This window comes from Heterocephalus glaber, unplaced genomic scaffold (assembly GCF_053883595.1).
Source record: "Heterocephalus glaber isolate CG9 unplaced genomic scaffold, H.glaber_assembly_v1.0 deba00000936, whole genome shotgun sequence".
NCBI classification, from domain to species: domain Eukaryota; kingdom Metazoa; phylum Chordata; class Mammalia; order Rodentia; family Bathyergidae; genus Heterocephalus; species Heterocephalus glaber.
Genome location: NW_028258172.1, coordinates 1,997,776 through 2,012,902, shown reverse-complemented (window position 1 = coordinate 2,012,902; position 15,127 = coordinate 1,997,776). Strand labels below are relative to the sequence as shown.

The window sequence follows — 15,127 nt, the reverse complement described above, 5'->3', positions numbered from 1 at the left end:
TTTAATTTCTTGGTTTGTCTGATGGCTTCATTCTTTTAGACTTCAAGGAGTTATGACTTTGTCTTTTTCTAGGATACTCTAGAATTTTTCGAAGGGCTGGTTCGGTATTCATGAAGTTCCTCAGGTTTACTTTGTCATGAAAGTATTTTATTTCTCCACTGATTTTGAAAGATAGTTTTGCAGGGTACATCAATCTGGGTTGGTGTTTGTTTTCTTTTATGGCTTGAAATACTTCACTCCATGCTCTTCTTGACTTGAGGGTTTGTGTTGAGAGGTCTACTGTGATTCTGATGGGCATTCCTTTGCATGTGATTTGTTTCATTTCTCTAACTGCTTTTAATATTTTTTTCTTCTGTTGGGCTTCTGGAATGTTGACTATTATATCTCTAGGTGTAAAGGTTTTTTGGATCATGGCTAGTTGGAGTCCAATGTGCCTCAACTTATCTGTATATCAGATTCTTTTCCCCTGCTTGGGAAGTTTTCTGCCATTATTTCTGTGAACAGTTTTTTATGTTATTTGCACAATCTCTTGCTTTTTCATTGACTCTGATCAGTCTTATGTTATTATTTTTTGTATCCTCTAGTAGCTGCTGGTTTGTTTTCTCATGGTCCCTTGCAATTTTTAAGAAATCTTTCTTTTTCCAGTCACTAACCACAATTCTATCTTGTATATGTGATATTCTGACCTCATATTTGCTCATTCTGTTTGTATACCTTAAGTGGTTTTTCTTTCTTTTCTTCAGTGGAGTTTTTAATCTCCTGGATATCTGTTTGAATCAGTTTGATGGATTCCATTTCTTTGCTATGCTGGGCCTTCATGAATCCTATCATGTTCATGAGCTCCTCTACTTTTTTATCTGTGTCTTCTCTAGAGATATTAATCATGTCTTTCACTATGATCAACATCTCTGTTGTTATCTGAGAAATTATATCTGATTTCATGTTTTTCAGGATCCTCTTTTCTCTCTAGTTCAGGGAGTGCCGGTGGTTGAGTTATGGGTTGTTCTGTCTCATTTCCCTTTGTTGATCTGGAAATCTGGGATTTTGTCTTGTTTAGGTGTCTTTTCATTTCTTTTTGTTGTTGTTGTTAGTGATATTTTCAGTTTAATTCCTGCGTTGCTGCTTGTAAAATGTTGATTGCAAGTATCCTTGCTATTATTCAGAACCCTTAGGTAATGGCTACTTCTTGCACTGTGTTCCATGTATAGTTGGGCTTGGGGTTTTGAGTTCGTAATGGCCCTTAAGCAATCTCAGTCTTGGTATACCAGGAAAGACACTTGAATAGAACAAGCACATCTCCTTGGGGAAATTAATAAAATCAGCATCAATAACAATAACAATATCATCAAACACAGGCTAGAAAATAAGAAATTGTGGTAGCTATTATTCTGACACCTTTAACTGCATGAACTAGACATGATTATATATGAAAATTTATGACCAATCAGAAATATGTTTACAGTAAATAAGCCATTCAATATAGCAGCTTTACACTTCAGGTAGAATACTTAGAAAGGGTGTGGGTGGGGGCATAGAAAGATAAAAGGAGAGGGAGAGGATAGAAATAGGGGTAGAGGCCCCAGAAAGATCATACAAACTTTGGGAAATTGGTGAAGATAGGAGGAAAAGAGATAGAAGGAACAAATACAAAAACACAACTAACAGTAATAGGAAAATGAGAAACCTTATTCACTCCCCTACATGAATAAGAACAATTGAGAGAAAGAGAAAAAGAAGAAAAGAAAAAATTGGATGATAACTAGAACAAGAAGGGAGAGAAATGAAGAAGAGAGGAGAAGAGAAAAAAAGGAAGAACAGAAAAAGGGAGGTCCCCTTCAAAGTGTGTCCCTGCTGTAACTGGTATACAACATGGGCAGCAGCCTACAGATCCAAGTCAGATAATATCAGTGAGCCCACTGTAGTCCACTGAGATTCAAGCTGGTTTCTGGCTGTGAGATCAGAATTGATCTCCCTGATCTCCTGCAGGTTTGAATTCTGCACAGTTCTACTGCAGGTTTAAGCTGTCCTTTCACCACAGTAAGACAGAGTTCTAGCAGCAGGTGCTGATCCCCCAGCTCACCACCCATTGTAGTCCACTGGGTCTTCACTATAGTGTCTGTTTTAGCATTCTCCATGGACTTCAACTTTCTGACTTCTGGGGTTGAGGAGCCTTTCCTCAATCAGCAGTCTTCTCAATGTCACTTGCCCAAGCCTCCCATCTGTGATCCTGTCTGCAGAGCTCTCTCATCTGCCGCGGCACCTTTTACATGTGGCTGCTGTCCCAATGCAAGGGAGGGGGGTAATGTTCCCTTCATTTCATCAGCCAAGCCCCTTTACCCACCTCCCTGTATCTGGACTCAGAGGAGAGTGGGTATCTCCATCCCTTTGTAATCAAGGCCCTGGGTGGACCTGGGAGCAGAGTTTTCCTGGATCCATTTTCTACTTCACAACATAAATTCCCTCCATCTGTTGACCAGCTGCCATCAGTCCTCTGTGGATGTTTCTCTCTTCCCTTCTTTCTCTCAAAGTAGCAAGGTGGCCCTGGGAGAAGAGACAAAAAAGTGTGGGTGAGGTGGGGTGGTGCCTCTGCCCAAATGGCAAGTATCACCTGGTTGCCATTCACTTTGGGTGTACCAAGTTTTTACTTTTTAACTTAAATTCCTTTGGTCTGCTGACCAGTTGCCAACAGTCACAGTCTGCCATGTCTGGGTGGCTTTTCCCTTCTTTCTCTCTAGGTTGCAGAGAGGCCCTGGAGCTATGCAGTGCCTTTTGGCTAAGGGAATTCAAGTTTGTACCTCTGCCCCATATGGCAACTGTGCCATGGTTGCTGATGGTGGGAGCTTCAACCAACTTGGAAATAATCCAGAAGTTAATGTAAATCGACTCAGATATTTAAATTTATAGTCAATGTGTGATCAAAACTAAATTGAAAGTTGATAACAAAATCTCACTCTGACTTTATTTCCAGAAGATATTCTCCTTTAATTTGGAGTGACAACATACATGCTGATTCATAAAATAGCCCTGTAGTGTAAAACTCAAATTAAATAAATGAGTAGAAGAATTATTCTTTTCTTAATTTGAATTATGATGCTTGATTCAGAGCAAGAGGTCATAACATTTCCCCAATCTTTTTATTTTGATAACAAGTAGATTGTTCATGCAATATCTGAAGATTTTAATATGAAAAAAGAGTGAACCATATATTTTTATGCTAATGTAGCTGACTTTTTTTTTTTTTGGTACTGGGCATCAAACTTGGGACCTTGGGCTTGAGAGGCAGGCAGTAGAAGCACTGAGCTAAATCCCTGGCCCTAACTGACTTTTAATAACAGACATAGAATGAGATTTGTATATTTAAAAGGCTTTTGATATATTCACAAAGGTGTGTAACTATCATCACAATATTGATCATTTTCACAACTGTCCATAAAAGAAATTTCACATTCAATAGCAGTCACTCCTCAATCTCCTAGTCTTCCTTTCAGCATTAAGCAATCAGTAATCTGTATTGTTTCTATAGATTGGCTTACTCTGAATATTTCATGCAAATACATTGGTGACATTTTATTATTGATGTTTTTCACTTTCCATAATCTTTTGAGGTTTATCCATATTTTATTATGTGTTAAAACTGCATTCCTTTTTGAGGCTAAGTACTATTTCACAATGTTGCTAAGTGTTTTATTTGTTAATTCACCAATTGATTGGCATTTGGATGGTATGTATAATGATGCTTCATAAATTCCTTCTGTGTTATTGTCTTAACAGTATGGTTTTAAAATTAAATTCTATTTTGATCAGATCAGTGTGTACTAATTGTACATATGAATGGGGTTCAGTGTGATATTTCAATATATACATGCAGTGTTCATTGATCAATTTCAGCCTCTCTTTCTCCATCTTTCCCTCTGTACTTCCTGAATTGTAATCAATTCTATGCTACATTCAGGTATTATTTTTACAGAAAAATAGATTTTATTCTTAAAAGTATCCTTATCACAACTATAAGCACATGATATAAGCAAATAATATACAGAAAGTCATGTAACAAGAAAGGGGAAAAAGGCATAGAAAAAAAGAGACATAGAAGAAAATGAACTGCATTGTAAATCCATAAAATTTCTCAAATTACAAGAAGTGTTTAATTCTTTGCAAGAAATAGGAATCACTATCCAGTGATGATAATAGTACAGATAGTGTATACTAAGATTTTTTAAATTTTATTTTTATTAGTACATGTTTACAGTACATAATGATCACATTCATCATGGGGATGAGTACATATATGTAATGCATCTTAATTCTTTTTTTGTCCCGTTCCCCTGCCCTCCCTCCAATATTTCTTCCCTTTCCTATTTAAAAAAGTCTACTTCCATTTATCCTTCAATATCTTTTCGGTTTTTTTCTTAAATTCTTTAATTGGTACATTTTAGGTACATGACATGTTTACATTTATCATTGGGTTCTTGTACCTGTACATGATGTATCTTGGTTCTTATTTTTTCCCCATTACCTATGCATCCTTCACCCCTCCACCCTTCCATATTTACATAGACTTTGTTTCCATTTTTTTCCTTTCTCATAATTTTTCCTTTCCATTCTTACCTTTCCCCATCTGCTCCCAACACCACTACCCCTTTGGACCTTTTCCTATTTCAAAGTATCAATTATTAGTTATTAATCCTTTTAATCCTTATTTACACTCTCAGGTTCTCACACTAGAGAAACTATTCAGTATTTACACGTGTGTTCTATTTATTTCACTTAAGAGTATGGCCTCAATATGCATCTACTTAGCTATAAATGACTCTAGTTTCTTGTTCTTTATGTCTGAGTAGTACTTCATTTTATAAAAAAACACATCTTCTTTATCCAGTTTCCAGTTGATGGGCACCTGGGCTGTTTCCAAGCTTTAGGTATTACAAACTGTGCCACTATAAACATGGGTGCACATATATCTCTGTGGTATGATTCTTTTAATGCTTTTGGGAAAATACCCAGCAGGGGAATAATTGGGTCAAATGGGACCTCCAGCTCTAGTTCTTTGAGGTATATCCACGATGATTTCCATAGAGGTCGCACCAGTCTGCACTCCCACCAACAATGGAGAAGGGTTCATTTCTCTCCACACCCCTGCCAGCATGTTACTGGTTGATTTCTTGATAGCAGCCACTCTTTCTGGGGTGAGGTCGAATCTCAGTGTTGTTGTCATCTGCATCTCTTGAATGACCAGTAATGTTGAACATTTTTTCATACATTTATTTGCTGCTTTTACTTCTCTGTCTGAGAAATGTCTGTTCATTTCAGATGCCCAATTTTGAATTGGGTCTTTGAATTTGGGGGGTCTGATTTTTTTCAATTCTTTGTATATTCTAGGTAGTAGCCCTTTGTCTGAGTTACAGATGCTAAAAGTTTTTTCCCACATTGTAGGTTGTCTCTTAGTTCTGTTGGTGGTTTCTCTTGCAGTGCAGAAGCTTTTTAATAAGATGAAATCCCAGTTGTTGATTCTTTCTGTTAGTTCCCATGCTATTGAGGTTTAGTTCATAAAGTCTTTTCCTATGCCAGTGTCTTCAAGAGTTCTACCTAAATTATCTTCCAGCAAGTTTAGTGTTTCTGTCTTAATATTTAGCTCTTTAATCCACTTTGATCTTAGTTTAGTGCATGGTGATAGATATGGGTCTAGTTTTAATCTCTGGCAGGTTGAAATACAATTTTTCCAACACCATTTATTAAATAGGCTATCTTTCCTCCAATGAGGGTGGTTGGCTCCTTTGTAAAAGATGAGATGGCTGAGTATGTCTGGAGTTCTTTCTGCATCTTCTAATCTATTCTGCTGATTCTCTGGTCTGTTTCTTTGCCAGTACCATGCTGTTTTTATCACAGTAGCTTTGTAGTATAGCTTCAACTTGGGTATTGTGATACCCCTAGGCATGTCTCTGTTGCCCAGAATTGCTTTTGCCATTCTAGGTTTCTTCCTGTTACAAATGAATTTTTGAATTATTTTCTCTAGTTCTGTGAAGTATATTGTTGGAATTTCAATCAGCATTTCATTCAATCTATAGAGTGGTTTTGAAAGTATGGCCATTTTCACTATATTGGTTCCTCCTACCCAGGAACAAAGGATGTCTTTCCATTTTCTTATATCCTCTTGATCTCCTTTTTCAGGGTGCTGTACTTATCAGTGTAGAGGTCTTTTGCTTCCTTTGTTAGATTGATTCCTAGATATTTCTTTTTTTTGGATGCTATTGTAAAAGGAATTGTTTCCCGAATTTCTCTCTCAGTGAGTCTGCTATTTGTGTATAAGAAGGCTATTGTTTTCTGAAGGTTGACCTTATATCCAGCTACTCTACTGAATCTAATAATTAAGTTGAGAAGTCTTTTGGTAGAGTTTTTTGGGTCTTCTATGTAAAGTATCATATCATCAGCAAATAATGACAGTTTAACTTCTTCTTTTCCTATTTTTATTCCTTTTATTTCTTTCTCTTTTCTAATTGCTGTGGCTAATGTTTCCAGAACTGTATTGAACAGGAGTGGTGAAAGTGCGTATCCTTGTCTTGTTCCTGATTTTAATGTGAAAGTTTTCAAATTTGATGATTTAGTATGATGTTGTATGTAAGTTTTTGATAGATAGGCTTAATCAGGTTGAGATAAAGACCTTCTATTCCAATTTTCTGTAGCGTTTTTTTTTATCATGAATGGGTTTTGGATTTTGTCAAATGCCTTTTCTGCATCTATTGAGATGATCATATGGTTTTTGTCCTTGACTCTGTTAATATAGTGTATTACATTTATTGATTTACGAATATTGAACCACCCTTGCGTCCCTGGTATAAATCCGATTTGGTCAGGGTGTATGATCTGATTGATGACCTCTGTATTGTATTTGCCAGGATCTTGTTGAGGATTTTTGCATCTAGGTTCATTAGGGAGATTGGTCTGTAGTTCTCTCTTTGGGTTGGGTCTTTCCCTGGTTTTGCAATCAAAGTAAAACTTACTTCCTGGAATGAATTTGGAAGTATTGCTTCCCTTTCAATTTCCTTGATGAGTTTAAAGAGTAATGGAGTTAGTTCTTCTTTAGGTGTCTTGTAGAATTCAGCAGTGAAGCCATCAGGACCTGGGCTTTTCTTTGTTGGTAAAGTTTTTATTAAATTTTCAATTTCACTCATTGTAATTGGGGTGTTTAAAATTTCTATATCTTCTTCATTTACCTTTGGTAATTCATATGTATCTAGGAATCTGTCCATTTCTTCTGTGTTTTCCATTTTATTAGAATACAGGTTTTCAAAGTAGGTATTGATGATCCTTTCTATTTCTGCTGCATCTGTTGTGACTTCCTCTTTTTCATTCTTAATTGCATGGATTTGAGCCTTTTCTTTCCTTTTTTTGATAAGGTTGGCTAAAGATTTATCAATTTTGTTTTTTCTTTTGATAAAGCAACTCTTAGATTCATTAATTTTTTTGTTTCATTCTCTTAGTCACCATTGCATTGATTTCTGCTCTGATCTTTATAATTTCCTCTCTTATGCGAGCTTTGGGTTTGTTATTCTCTTCTTTTTGTAGGAGTTTGAGGTTCTGCATTAGGTTATTTAACTGAGTTCTCTCTGTTTTCCTGATATGGGCATTCATTGCTATGAATTTCTCACGTAGAACTGCTCATTGTGTCCCATGGATTCCTGTATGTTTTACTGCCATTATCATTTACTTGTAGAAACTGTAATTCTTCTTTAATTTTCTCTGTGACCAATTGGCTGTTCAGGAGGGTGTTATTCAATTTCCAGGTGTTTGTGAGTGTTTTGCAGTTTCTCATGTTATTGATCTCCAATTTTATTGCACTATGGTCTGATAATATACAGGGGGTAATTTCAATTCTTTTACATTGACTTAGACATGTTCTATGAGCTAGCATGTGGTCTGTTTTGGAGAATGACTCAAGTGCAGCTAAAAAAAATGTGTATTCTGATTTTGTGGGGTGGAACAATCTGTAAATATCTATTAATTCCATTTGTTCAATAGCTTGGTTCAGTTCTTGAATTTTGTTGTTAATTTTTCGTCTAGATGATCTGTCCATTTGTGATAGTGGGGTATTGAGGTCCCCCACTACAATTTTATTAGTGCTTATTTTGTTTTTCATGTCCATAAATATTTGTTTTGTTTAGTTGGGGGCACTCATATTTGGTGCATATATATTTATGATTGTCATCTCTTCCTCTTGGATTGTTCCCTTCACAAGGATGTAGTGACCATCTTTGTCTCTCTTAATTAGTTTTGGTTTGAAATCTACTTTGTCTGCAAATAAGATGGCTACCCCTGCTTTTTTCTGGGCTCCTGTCACCTAGAGAGCCATTTTCCATCCTTTTACTTTCAGTCTATGAATTTCTTTTTGAGTTAGGTGTGTTTCTTGTATACAGCATATTGCTGGATTTTGCTTCTTAATCCATTCTGTCAGTCTACTTCTTTTGATTGGTGAATTGAGTTCAATAACATTGATAGTTATAATTGATAGATATTGACTCATCCTTGTCATGATCTTTTACTGTTGTTGTCTCTTATTTCTTTTTCCCCCTTTCCATTTAGTTTCTTACCTTGCCTGGTGGCTTCCCTCTGTTGAGCCTCATGGAGTTGTGACCTTCATTGCCTTTTTCTAGGATATTGCTTAGAATTGTTTGGAGTGCTGGTTTGGTGTTCGTGGAATTTCTCAGGTGTTCTTTGTCATGGAAGTATCTAATTTCCCCACTGATTTTGAAAGATAACTTTGCTGGATACAACAGTCTAGGTTGGAAGTTATTTTCTTTTAGGGCTCAAAATACTTCACTCCAGGCTCTCCTTTATTTGAGGGTTTGTGTTGGGGAGTGTGCTGTGATTCTGATGGGCTTTCCTTTATAGGTGATTTGTTCCTTTTCTCTATCTTCCTGTAGGATTTTGTTCTTCTGTTGGGTTTCTGGAATCTTGACTATTATAAGTCTAGGTGTAGATTTTTTTGATCATGGCTAGGTGGAGTTCTATATGACTCATTTATCTGTATGTCCAATTCTTCACCTCTGTCTGTGAAGTTTTCTACTATTACTTCTGTGAACAGTTTTTTTATGTCAATTCTTTTTTTTTTTTTTTTTTTTTTTTTGGTGCCAGGGATTGAACTCGGGTCCTTGCGCTTGCGCAGCAGGCGGCAAAACCACTGAGCTAAATCCCCGGCTCCAGTGTCAATTGTTCTTTCTCCTGTTTTTTTGTGGTCTCCTATCAGTCTTATGTTATTCTTCTTTGCATCATCTAGCAGCTGCTGAATTGGTTTCTCATGGTCCCTTACTATTTTTAAGTAAACTCTGTTTTCATGGTCCTTCACCACAATCTTGTCTTCTATATCTGATATTCTATCTTCAGTTTCTCTTAATCTTCTCTGCATGCTTTCAATGGAGTTTTTAATCTCCTGAATATCTGTTTGAATCTGTTTCATGGATTCCATTTCTTATGTTGGGCGATCATGGTTCCCATAAAAATATGGAATGCTTCACAAATTTGTGTGTCATCCTTGAGCAGGGGCCATGCTAATCTTCTGTGTATCCTTCCAATTTTAGCATATGTGCTACTGAAGTGAACACCAATATTTTTTTCTTTCAATTCCATTTCACTTGCATCACTCTCCCTTACCCCATCTCTTATTCCTTTCTCATTTGAACAAATTCTCCCTACTTCCTAAAATCTATCCTCTATTTTGCTCTTTATTTATACTTTGGGTTTCTCACACAAGAGGAACAATGTGATATTTAAACTTGTGTGTCTGATTTATTTCATATAAGATTATTTTCTCGAGGTGCATCAGTTTACCTAAAGATGTCTCAAGTTTTCCTTTATGGCAGAGCACTATTCCATTGGATATAAATATAATTTCTTTGACCATTTATCTCATGATGGTCATATGATCTTTTTCCAAGGTTAAGTTATAAATTGTGCTGCTATGAACATGGATATGTATGTTTCACTGTGGTAGGATGATGATATCTAGAATGGGATTAGCTAGGTCAAGTAGAATCTCTAGTTTCAGTTTTTTTGAGGAAACTTCATACTAATTTTCATACTTGTTATCCCAGTTTACACTTCCACTAACAACTGAGAAGGGTTTTTTCCCCACAATTTTGTCCACATATTTTATTGATTGATTTCTTGATGATAGCTATTCTTTCTGGAGTGAGATGGAATCTCTGTGTTCTTTTAATTTGCATATTTCAAATGGCCAGCGGTGTTGAGCATTTTTTCATGTATTTATTAGCCATTTGTACTACATTATTTGAGAAGTGCCTATTCATTATGTATTCCCATTATTAGATTAGGTCTTTAAATTTGGGGAGGTCTAATTTCTTTGAGTTGTTTATATATTTTAGACATTAGTCCTTGGCCAGAGGAGTAGATAAAATAAATATTATTCCCATTCTGTAGGCTGTTTCTTCACTCTGTTTTTTTTTTTTTTTTGCTGTGTAGAAGCTTTTAAATTTGATGTGATCCCATTTGTTAATTATTTGTAATATTTCCTCCCAACCAGGGTTTTGTTCATACAGTCTTTTCCTACACCTATGTCTTCCAGAGTTTTGCCTAATCTATCTTCTAGCTGATTAAGTATTTCTCTTTTAATATTTAAATGATGGATCCATTTTTATTTTAGTTTAGTGCATGGAGAGAGACATTTTCTTGTTTGTTCTTCTTCGATCTTCTGCATGTGGGACGCCAGTTTTCCCAGCATCATTTGTTGAAGAGGTTATCTTTACTCCCATGAAAGAATTTGTCTCCTTTGTCAAAGATAATGTAGCTGAGTGTGCCTGGGATTGTTTCTGCATCTTTTGTTCCAATGATCCACAAATCTAGTTTTTTGTTTTTGCCAGTACCATGCTGGTTTTATCACTGTAGCTTTGTAGTATAACTTGAAGTCTGAGATTGTGATGGCCTTGCCTTCCCCTTGCTCAGAATTGCTTTTGCTATTATAGGTCTCTTCTGGCATCATATACATTTGAGGATTGTTTTCTCTAGTTCTGTGAGGAATGCTACTGATATTTTGATTCAGATTGCATTAAATCTGTATAAGTTTTTGAAGTACAGCCACTTTCAATATATTGGTTCTTCCTATCCAGGAACATGGGATATTTTCCATTTTCTGATATCCCTTTTGATCTCCTTTTTCAGAGTACTACATTTTTTATTGTAGAGGTTTCCACTTCATTGGTTAGGTTAATTTCTAAGTATTTCATTTTTCTTGAGGCTATTGCAAACTGTGTTGTTTCCCTAATTTCTGTTTTGGTGACTTTGTTTTTGGTATATAGGCATGCTATTGAATTTTGAGTGTTGAGTTTGAATCCAGCTATGCCAGTAAATTTAGTTATCAATTCTAGGACTTCTTTGGTGGAATTTTTGGTGTCTTCTATGTAGAGAATCATGTCATCAGTGAGTAGTGATAATTTAACTTCTTTCTTTCCTATCCATATTCCTTTTATTTTTTGTCTTGTCTAATCGCTCTCTCTGGCTAATGTTTCTAGGACAGCATTGGACAGGAATGGTAATTGTGGCTAATCATGTCTTGTTTAGAGTAAAAATATTCTGCTTTTCTCCATTTAGTGTGACGTTGAAAATATTTATGTCATAGGTGGCTTTTATCAGATTGAGATATAAAGACCTTTTATTCCAATTTCCCTTAGGGTTTTTATTATGGATAAAGGACGGATTTTGTCAAATGCTTTTTCTGTGTCTATTAAGATGCTCAGGTGGGGGCCAGGGATTTAGCTCAGTGGTTCCGTAGCCTGCCTTGCAAGCGCAAGGACCCGAGTTCGATCCCTGGTACCAAAAAAAAAAAAAAAGATGCTCAGGTGGATTTTGTCCTTGCTTCTGTCAATGCATTGATTTGCATACGGTAAGCCATCCCTAAATCTCTGGCATTAATTTTATATAGTCATTGTATGATCTTTTTGATGATTTGCTGCATTCTACTTACCCATGCCTTATTGAACATTTTTGTATCTATGTTCAACAGATTGGACTGTAGTTCTCTTTTTGGAGGAGTCCTTTTAATGGTTTCGTATCAAGGTAATTCTTGCTTCCAAGATTGACTTTCAAAACACTACCTCTATTTCCATTTCATTAAATAGTTTGAGTAGTATTGGAATTAGATCTTCTTTAATGTTCTTTTAGATTTTGGCAGTCAATCTGTTAGGACCTGAGTTTTTCCTAGTTGGTAGTATTTTATTGCTACTTCAATTTTGTTGACTGATATTGGACTAATCAAGATGTTTATAACTTCTTGATTCAGCTTTAGTAATTCATACATATCTCAGAACCTTACTATTTTCTCTGAATTTTCCATTATATTAGAGTACAAGTTCTCAAAGTAGTTATGAATTATCTACTAGATTTCTGAAGAATCCATTGTAATTTTACCACTTTAATTTCTAGTTGCAGGAACTAGAGTCTCTTTTTTGGCTTTGTAACATTGCTTTGTCTATTTAGTTTAAACTTCAAAGAATTATCTTTTAAATTCACTGATTTTCTGTATTTTTTTAGTTTCCATTTCATTGAATTCTGCTCCGATCTTTATAATTTCCTTTCTTGTACTAGCTTTCAGTTTGGATTATTCTTTTTTTCTATAACATTGAGGTTTATCATTAGATTATTTATTTGAGCTTGCTCTATTTTTCTCATGCACTAATCCACCATTATAAACTTTACTCATAGAACTACATTCATTGTGTCCCATAGGATTCAGTATGTCACACTAGCACTCTTATTTGATTGAAGGAACTGTCTAATTTCTTCTTTAATTTTCTGTTACTCATTGATTATTTAAGAAATTATTATATAATTTCCATATGTTTTCATAGTTTCTGTGGTGTCTTTTGCTATAGATTTCTAGTATCATTGCATTATGATTTGATAATATGAATGGGATAAATTTGATTCCTTTGGACTTGGTTAACAATGCTTTATGGGTTAGCCTGTGGTCTATTGTGGAGAAACTTTCATGTGCTGCTGAAAGTAATGTGTGTTTTGCTGTTGTTGTGAGGAACATTGTAAATATATATTCAACCATTTGTTCAAAGATTTGGCTTAACTCTGACATTTCTTTGCTGCTATTTTTATCTGGTTGATATATCTATTTGTGACAATGGAGTATTAGAGTCACTCATTACAATTGTATTTGTGCTTATCTTATTTTTATGTTCATTAGTTTTTTTATGAAGATGTGCTGATGTTTGCTGCATGTATATTTATGACTGTTATGTCTTCCTGTTTAATTGTTCCTTTAGTTAATGTGTAGTGACCTTTTTTTGTCTCTTCTGATCAGAATTGGCTTGAAATTCAATTTGTCTGCAATTAGAATAGCTATTTCTTTTTTTCTGTGTACCTGTGCATGGAGTATTTTTTCCCAACTTTTGAATTTCAATGTAAGAATTTGCTTTTGGGTTAAATATTGCTTGTGTGCAGCATAAAGTTGAATATTGTTTCTCGAACCATTCTGCCAATTTGTTTGTTTTGATTGGTGAATTGACACCATTCACTTAATGGTTATGACTTATAGGTATTGACTTATCCATGTCATTATATTATTTTCCTGCTGTTAGTTCCCTTTCTATCCCTTCTAGTTAATTGCTTAATTTGCCTAGATAATTCAATCTATGGGATGTTTTGGCATTTTTAGCATTATATTCTCTTTCCAGGATATATTTGAGAATTTTTTGCAGTGTTTTTTTAGTGGTCATGTGTTTCCTTATGTGTTCTTTATCATGGAAGTGTCTTATTTCTCCATCAACACTGAAAGATAATTTTTCAGGATATCTTAATCCAGGGTGGAATTTGTTTTCTTTTAGTGCTTAAAGCACTTTCCTCTAGAGGCCGGTGATTTAGCTCAGTGGTTCTGCCCCCTGCTTAACAAGCACAAGGTCCAGAGTTTGATCCATGGTACAAAACAAAAACAAAAACAAAACAAAACAAAACAAAACAAAAAACACTTCCCTCTAAACTCTCCTTGACTTTAAAGTTTGTGTTGAGAACTCTGCTATAATTCTGATGGATTTTTCCTTTAAGCATGATTTGTTTCTTTTCTGTAGCAGCTTTTAAAATTCTGGGTTTTATTATTGTTGTTGAATTTCTGGAATCTTGACTATGATATATTTTGGTATAGTTCTTATGTGGCCATGGGTATTTGGGGGTTCTATATGCCTCCCTTATCTGAATGTCAACTTCTGTTTCCATGCTTGGGAAAATTTCTGCTTTTACTTCTGTAATCATGTTTTATTCCCTTTGTGCTGTCTCCTGATTTTTTATTGTTTCCAGTTAATCTTGATTAGTCTTCATTACATCATCTCCTAGCTGCTGGATTGATTTTTTATGGTTTTAGGGTATCTTTTATTAGTTAATCACCAACAATACCCTTGTTTCCCATGTTTGATATTCGATCCTTACATTGGTTGATTCTGCTACATAAACTTCCAAAAGTTATATTTTCAGAAGTTTTTAATCTTCTGGATTTTCAGTCTGAAACTGTTCCATGAACTCCAGGTTTTTTCTATGTTGGACATTCATGGTTTGCATATATTCTTTTTTTTTTTTTTTGAGACATGGTCAGACTATGTAGTACAGGGTGACCTTGAACTCACTATGTAGCCCAGGTTGGCCTCAATCTCATGGCAATCCTCCTGCCTTAACCTCGCAAGTTCTGGGATTACAAGCATGTGCCACCACATGCATGTATTTCTTTAGTTTTTCATTTTTTGTGACTGTATTCTCTAGACTCAATAATCATTTGTATTATTAAGATCATTCTGTCTTCAATTGTGCAATTATCTCTGGTTTGAATTTGCCAAGTGTCTCATTGATCTATTTTGTTGCCTCCACTGCTACCACTTCAGATATTTTAGCTATGTGTTTTTTTATTTATTCCCCCTCTATCCCCCATGGATTTACTTGGGGGACTTGGGAGCTTTTGGGAGTATTTTGTTTCCATGTCTTCTTATTTTTAATTTAATTTTATTTATTTTTGGTGCTGAGACTTGCAAACTGCTTCTGGTCTGTAGCTTTATTGCTAGCTTTGTAACTTTTCAGAGATGTCCTGTATGCACAGCTAGCTATTGGCACAGGGTGACAAGTATTGGTG

At 35.3% G+C, this 15,127-nt stretch overlaps 1 protein-coding gene and 1 non-coding gene across 2 annotated transcripts in view; one reads left to right on the top strand and one right to left on the bottom strand.

Annotated features, from left to right (window-relative positions):
• Positions 1-15,127, top strand: part of Faah2 (fatty acid amide hydrolase 2) — a 261,184-nt gene that overhangs the window by 199,941 nt on the left and 46,116 nt on the right. The gene's annotated exons all lie outside the window — the stretch shown is intronic.
• On the bottom strand, positions 9,490-9,596 carry LOC147828794 (U6 spliceosomal RNA). Its single transcript, XR_015450121.1, has one exon. It is a non-coding gene; the product is annotated as a U6 spliceosomal RNA (small nuclear RNA).